This window comes from Schistocerca gregaria, chromosome 11 (assembly GCF_023897955.1).
Source record: "Schistocerca gregaria isolate iqSchGreg1 chromosome 11, iqSchGreg1.2, whole genome shotgun sequence".
Taxonomy (NCBI): Eukaryota; Metazoa; Arthropoda; class Insecta; order Orthoptera; family Acrididae; genus Schistocerca; species Schistocerca gregaria.
Window position 1 is genome coordinate 52,994,329 of NC_064930.1, and position 8,052 is coordinate 53,002,380.

Genomic DNA, 8,052 nt, shown 5'->3' on the forward strand with positions numbered 1-8,052 from the left:
AACACAGATTTTCTGTGAGCGTTTGGGCAGGCATTGTTGGTGATGTCTCGATTGGGCCCCACGTTCTTCCACCTTCACTCAATGGAGCACGTTATCATGATTTCATACGGGATACTCTACCTGTGCTGTGCTGCTAGAACGTGTGCCTTTACAAGTACGACACAACATGTGGTTCATGCACGATGGAGCTCCTGCACATTTCAGTCCAAGTGTTCGTACGCTCCTCAACAACAGATTCGGTGAGCGACGGATTGGTAGAGGCGGACCAATTCAGTAGCCTCCACGCTCTCCTGACCTCAACCCTCTTGACTCATTTAAGGGGGCATTTGAAATGCTCTAGTCTACGCAACCCCGGTACCAAATGTAGCGACTCTTCGTGCTCATATTGTGGACGGCTGTGATACAATATACCATTCTCCAAGGCTGCACCAGCGCATCAGGGATTCCGTGCGATGGAGGGTGGATGTGTGTATCCTCGCTAACAGAGGAGATTTTGAATATTTCCTGTAACGAAGTGTTTGAAGTCACGCTGGTACATTCTGTTGCTGTGTGTTTCCATTCCACGATTAATGTGATTGGAAGAGACGTAATAAAATGAGCTCTAACATGGAAATTAAGCGTTTCCAGACACATGTCCACATAATATATTTTCTTTCTTTGTGTGTGAGGAATGTTTCCTGAAAGTTTGGCCATACCTTTTTGTAACACCCTGTATAGGTCAAAACAAAAATGATAATGCTACGTTGCTCTCATTATCCCGGGCGTACATATTCGCTGACTTGCAGTGCAGTTAATTGGCACAGAGATTAAATTACATCTTTAACTTTTGACATTTCGATAGGAAAGGAAAATAGTATGTTATTACATCGCGGGCAGGGCACACTATTACAGAGTTGCTCCCTCCAGTGCAACCCACTCTAAAAGTGCCAGCAATTCCTTAATGGAAGTGATTTGTGCAGCCTACCAGTAACACGATTAATGGTGAGAGAACTGCAGTAGCATTCTGGTCATTCATTAAATGACCACCGAGTGACTACAACACAGTTACACAGCATTACAGTACAGTGTCAACAGTAGATAGCAGGGGGGTGCCACATTTATGTATCCGATTCCTTTCCCACTGAAGCTACGTAGATACTGACAGCGTCACATTTACAAGTGAAACACGTTTCAGCCATTGTGTTGAGGAATGTGTTTTACATAAAATCCCTCATACCAACTGCAAATAACTACTCATTTAACGAACTGAAAATAACTGCACTGTGTAAACACATGCTCAGTGCAGCTACCCACTTAACAGGAGTGGACAGGAAATGCTGGGAGGTATAGCCCGTCTGTAAACTGAAAAGTGAGCAGTGCTCACTGTGGGGGAAGCTGCACTTTCCGGAAGAACACTATACCTGCTGTACAGAATGTCTAAGATCGGGGGCTTCACCTCTAGAAGTTTAGAACAGTGTGAACAGATTTATGGAGATTCTGTCCATATGTGTTTCTCGTGTAGTATTATTTGTAACTTATACCTCCATTCCGTGTAGTGTTAACGCACTTTGTGGAAAATAACCATCCGTCCCCTCGGGCACATCTGCACACTGCCTCATCGGAGATCTGCAATTTGTAACGTGGAGGTCTATATAACGTAGTGAAATACCCTGTAGTTGCTTACTGTGACATGGCGGGATAGGTGGGGAAACTGAACTGCACGCCCTTCGATCTTCAGACGTATGAAGGAGGCAAGTGCATGACCACAATCCAGGGACAAGCCTTCTCTCGCCTGCTTCCCTCCCCCTTCCAGCCTGTTACACCACTTATTTCTTAATACAGTTCTACTACACTTAGGCGTGGTACACACAGTTAATATTTGTTTTTAACCCACTTCATTTTAAAATAAACTTTTATACAAAACTATTTTTAATAATCTGTGGTTTTTTCCCATCCCCTCCCACACTAGAGTCCTAGAAAAAAAATTAATAGGGCCTTTTTTGGTTAGGGATTTAATGTAGTAATGTACTGAGAAACATTTTTGCCAGAAGCTGCAGTTTTAGAGTTATTCGAGAGAAATGTAGACAAATGACCTTTAAATATTCTGTCACCCCAATGTTCACCCCACCCATCAGTCAGTATTTTTAATACGTTTTTTGTGGCAGTCCGTCCTACAAATGTACAGTAATTTGCGACTACACGATTCTTTCTCCCCAATTTTCCTTTGTCGACTGGATTAGGCTAAACCCCAGATGAATATCTCCAGGAAGAATCATCTGCTTCAGCTGTCCTGACAGACAACAAATGTCGAGTACAAAGTTCTGAGCTTTATAGCTCTAATGGAGCTTTTTACCTCGAATGTTTGAGTTATATGTTCACCTGAAGATGTGATTTTTAGTACCGTGAAACTGGTAGTGATCTAAAAAATAAAGGACTAAATACAGCTGGAGCAGGTTATTAATGTCCAGGATGATTAATCGTAGCTGTCATTGCCCTACCCCCGAGGTTGTCTTCGGGAAGGACTTCTTAACGTAACAGATTCCACTTATTCCCAAACTCTCTTCCTGCTTTTAGATGTCGACATTTTATATTCTCTCTACTTGAGTCGTCATTAGTTATTTTGCTGCCCAAACAGCGTGACACATCTATTAGCTATAGTCTCATTGCCTAGTCTTGTTCCCTCAACATAACTTACTTGATTCAAGTACACTCCATTATCCTTTGTGACATTCACCTGCTTTGTTTCCTCGTCATTTGTCCTCGGTGTCGACGTCCTGCATTGCTACACTGGCTGAAATATGGGGGGTGGAAGTGCAACACTGACTACTTTAAATGATGTAGCCGACAGGTGCTTATTTGTGTTTAACAGCTCTTTACTTTCGCTGTTCACGAGCCCCCAATAATACAATTATACGGCCAGTGCACTATTGTTTAACTTTCAATAAGACTCATTAATAGTTTGCAGGCAAACATCCAAATACTGCTACAGTAGTTTACTGTTGAACATCTACAAGCAGTAAACACCTAATCACATATTTCACAAGTCTTTCAAATAAATTGAACAGGCAGTGTCATTGCTGTGACACATGGCCTTTTGGTGTAACACTTATTTCATGGGTAAGTTGATGCATTTTTGTTGTTCTAACCGACACAGGTTTCTTGTCTGAAACTCTGCTGTGGACTGACTCTCTAGAGACCAAAAATAGGGTCCTTACGTATCTTCACAATAATAGGCAATGAACTCATTGTTTGATGTTTAATTTACAGAAATTACAACTAAAACTTAACTCCTTCAATTAACTGCATACGTCGAAAAATTGCTTATTTTTAACAGTTTCTTCTACTACAAGGGTTAAGCCTTTTTATTTGTTTAAATTGTGATATTAACAAATATAGTTAAGCTAACAATACTTTTGATAAAACTGGAAATTATGTTGCAATTAATTAAGAGTTGGCTTTGCTAACATGTTTTCGAATAGAGCCAAATAGATCATTTAAGAATACTATTAGTTGTTCCTCCAAATGTTTATAATTGTTATAGAATTTATATCTGTTGTAAGTCAACAGTAGAATTTAAGTTTCGAAAAATTACATATTTCACCCTATAATAAAAGAAACTAACTAGGCATAGTCAGAATAAATTAGTAAATCAAATACATACATAAAGCTAAGCACAGACTTAGACCTGGTGTTATGTTCTTTAAAACGGGGACCCAGCCTTTCTCTTTTATGAAAATGCAGATTATACTCATGTATGTTAATGGTAGTTAGTCAGACATGAAAAAATTAATTTTAAGGAGGCTGATGGCAAAACGAGGGGAAGTAAAAATATCCCAGTTTGCTTCATCGCACCTTCTTTTATATTTGTTGTTGTTCATAAATCTGTTTTCAAGACATCCATTCAGTTCAGCTGCACTTCAAAGTACTTTGCTGTCTCTGAGAGAATTACAGTATCATTGGCAAACCTCAAGGACGTTTATTTCTTCTCCATGAACGTTAATTCCCTTTCAGGTTTCTCTCTGAATTCCTTCACACCTTGCCCAATGTACAGACTGAATAACGTCATGGATAGACTGCAACCCTATCTCTCTCCCTTCTCAACCACTCCTTCCCTTCTGTACAAGTAGTATACATTCTTTTGCTCCCTGTATTTTATCCCCGCTACCTGCAGAATATCAAAAAGTGTATTCCTGTCAAAAATTTACAAATTCTGTAAATGAATGTTTGCCTATCTTCTAACCATACTCGTATTGCCACTTGGGCACACACAAAAGAATCATAACTCTATACCGGCTTTTGAAATTAGTAGTTTTTTTTCTGGGAGGGGGGAGGGGTGACAGGGAGAAGGTTAAAAAGGGAAGACAGTGATGTCATTTCTGCAATGTGGCTCCAATACTCGTCAATTTTGCGGAACAGCTGGACAATATTTCTGATGTTGCGGGTAGTTGCCAAAGTATTGCCGCTGGTTTTTGCCAAAGTATTGCCGCTGGTTTTTCGGCTGTCTGTACCTAGGGTAGAGAATATTTTGTATTGCAGGGCAATAATGATCTCGTATTTGACTGTAAATGTTTCTCTCTCAACTTGCCTTTGTTTCCCACTTCTCTCACTGACAGCACTGGTGTCGTGAGTTTGAGTGGAAACAATTTCGTTTGACTTTTGTTTGAAAGTGTATGGGTGTACATGCAGCCACCTGTTTCTCTAGTTCTTCGTTGTTTTGTGTTTGTTGTGAACAGCACTTGCAAAGGTGACATGAGAGAGAACTGCCGCATTGCCGGACAACATTGTTGGAATATATTGTCAGCAATATGCAATTTTTATGGCATGTATAAATAAAACTTTATTTTTATGGCTCTCTTTGGAATAATTCACTGTTCTTCCTTTCTGTTCCAGGTAATAGGAGAAGAGTAATTTGAAGAATTGGCCTTTATTTTCAAGAAAAAGCCCATAGTCTTTAATAATAAAAAAAACGTGTGTGTAGGATAAGGGGAAACATATTGAAGGACCAGCTGCAGAATGAAGAAATAATGGAAAGGGGTACATTAATGTTATGGATCACTGACTGAAATAGAAGAGATAGGACAGAGAAAATGGAAAACAAGGAGGGAAGAAAAAGTACAGCACACAGGAAGTGTTTCGAAATATCGACACAGAGGACTATCTATTACACTGTGGAGAGAATATATTTAACTAAATTGTGTGTAAAATCTATCCTGCGCATTTCAACGTGTCAGCTTCGTCAGGCAAATACCACATCTCACATTAGCTAACTACCGACACTGTCAGTAATTCTGGGTGTCACCGAACTTCGGGCTCGTCGTGTATACCACCCACTCTGTACTTCGTTTCCTTTCCAGAAATCAAATGAAACCTACGTGTCAGTTGGTCACCTGCCAAACAAATCGTGCGTCTGTCGCCGCAAATACTGGAACTGTCAGTGGGTCCGCACTCTGTTTCTCGGCAGGCTGCGGGATGCGTGTCACTCACTTCGAAGTTATTTTCGTAGTAGTAGATTTTTTTAAAAAATCTGATGTAATAAATGGAAAGGATAAACTGAACAGTAAATAACACATTGGCACTAATTTTTGACGGATAACACAGTGACGCTACTGCCTCGTCACGTAACATTTAATTTTGTACCTATATTTGTAGGTTTTAGTCTTTGCTTTGCTGTATTCCGTGCCATTTGAAGGTCAGTCGTCTTGTGATTAGAAGGGTTTTCATGTGCAGTCCGACCGTATTTGATTCTCGTGTACTCTCCCACGTCTTCCCTCCCTTCCACCCCTTTTCGACACTCTTTGCGATCTTCATTTTTGACTACCCTGTCATGTGGCAAACTGTGGAGCTCAAACAATGGTCTAACTGCAGATATGAGTTAAGTGCCTAGGTAGCATTGTGAATGTAACAAAGAACCGCCATGTTAACTTTGCATTGAAGTGTGTGTGTGTGTGTGTGTGTGTGTGTGTGTGTGTGTGTGTGTGTGTGGGCGTGCACGCGGTTGCACACGTCTGCGCATTTCTTAGGATTCCCTGCTTGAGTGTGTAGGGCTTTCTGTTTCCTACACTATTGCTTCTTTGCAGTAATTTATAGTTGTTATGGAAAACCTGTTTATTGTGTTCTTTTCTCATATCACAAGTAACACAGTGTCCTCACTTGAACTGAAGCAGCTCAACGAGTCTTATCTGTATTTCTTACACCTGTGGGGAAAGTCCCAAACTGTTCGTGTTTCTGAAAGCATAGTGTTCAGTCCCAGCATGTATATAAAAGCTCTCTGCAGGAAATCCAAACTTTAATTACTCTCTCCTTCATTCATTTGCCCACCATTTCCTACACTTCGATTGAAAACTCAAATGGGCGAGGTGCCGTATTTATTCGGTGCTTTGTGTAGGAGATAAAGTTGTGAGTGCGCTACTTGTCCACTTTCTGTCATTTCTTTCTCTTTTTTTTCCCTTCAGTGTAAATCCAAATTGTCTATACTTATCTGTGTGATTAGTAAGTAAGTGTACACAGTGCCCCATCACTGCTAGATTCTGAGCAGCAAAGTGTGCACTGTGCAGGTTTATTTCTGGTTTTCTTATTTAAAGAAAATTGGTGCTTTATTATATTCTTCCCTTGTAGATGCGAGAATTCCATTTAAGCCCACATGGAGAGCTGTGAGAATTGTCTAAAACTAAGGTATATTACTTTTGTGCGTGTGTGTGTGTGTGTGTGTGTGTGTGTGTGTGTGTGGGTGGGTGTGGGTGGGTGTTCAGAGAAAAAGAGGTATAAATGTATACACATTCTTGTTTGTAGAGGTTGTCTGTGAAAGTTCTCTGTTTTATTGACTAAAGTCCAGCAAGCAAGCATTTTTTCTTGTTTTGTACAATATTTAAAAGTTTTGCAGTCTTACTCTCCCTGCACTACTTCAGAATTTGTGGTTAAAGTTAACTCCTATTATTTATGCACAGTGGTGCTCTCCCTGAGCTGTTACTGTCTTCCGCGATTGTGATGTCGGTTTAAAAATAGGACTGTGGTTTAACCTCAAAACATTACCTGTTTATGTCGCATGTGTGCGCTTTGTGTGGAGTTTTGAATTATACTGCAGCTTTCCATCGCAATCTGTTGGAGTACTGTAAAAGTTTGGAGGACAGAATAAAAGGCGAGAACACGGCGTGGTTAGTATCCTCGTGCATTTGCTTTCTTCTGGGAACAGTGTGGGCGGCTTAGGGTTGTCTGCTAACTTCTTCTGTATCAGTACTATTGTGCTACCTTTTCCTCCACAGCTCCTTCTGCATAATGTCCCGCCAACACGAAACGGCGTATTCTGCCAGTGTTCTGGCACACCGGTGCCCGATATTTGCTTTCCCGTCAGAGGGCGGTGGCCACGAGTGTCACAGAAAGTTTTCACCGTGAGGGCCCCCACCACCCTTTCCTCACCGTTTTAGTACTGTCGATTTTCTGAGTGAAGTACGTATGTTAATTTGCACCCTCATGCTCTTCTGGACTTTAAGTACAAGTATTGTATACATATATTTTGTATTAGTTGATAGGCAGTCAAGCATTTATAAAATATTAATAACAACATTAATAATATTGGTAATAATGTTATTATCTTAATCACAATAATAATAATAGGAATAAAATTTCTCGCAAATTTGGAAATGAAAATGTGCTCTGCGACTAATACTGCATATCGGACGCTGATTTTCGTAAATTTTCGAGAGCGTCGTGTCTCTGATTGGAAATATTTGACTTGTGTATACATGTTTGATATCTGGAAATCCCGAGAATTATTAGAATAAAGATTGTAATTAAATTTTCTCTCAGCTTGTTATTTAACCTTTCCTGACCTGTCCCTGTTTTTTTTTTGTAGAAATAAGCAACTGATACTTCACTGCACTTCTTCGAAAAGGTAAGTGTCGGGCTGGGTTTTTTTAGCTTGCACAAAACTGACCATCTGTAGGCACAGCCGTGGCCAGAGTCTCTACACTTCTACAAGCCAGTGTCATTTCTGATAAAGCGAACAAGCAACATGAAATTGTGTGGACTTTTTTTTTCTTTTTTTTCTTTTTTTTTATTTATTTTAAAATCTGAAGG

General features: G+C 40.1%; 1 protein-coding gene across 2 annotated transcripts in view; it reads left to right on the top strand.

Moving 5' to 3' along the window:
- Positions 1-7,776, top strand: part of LOC126295392 (cdc42 homolog) — a 51,560-nt gene extending 43,784 nt beyond the window's left edge. For both annotated transcript variants that reach the window (XM_049987873.1, XM_049987874.1), the window contains exon 7: positions 4,870-7,776. The gene's annotated coding sequence lies outside the window, so the exon portion shown is untranslated. The remainder of the gene's footprint in view (positions 1-4,869) is intronic.
- The last annotated feature ends 276 nt before the right edge of the window (positions 7,777-8,052 follow it).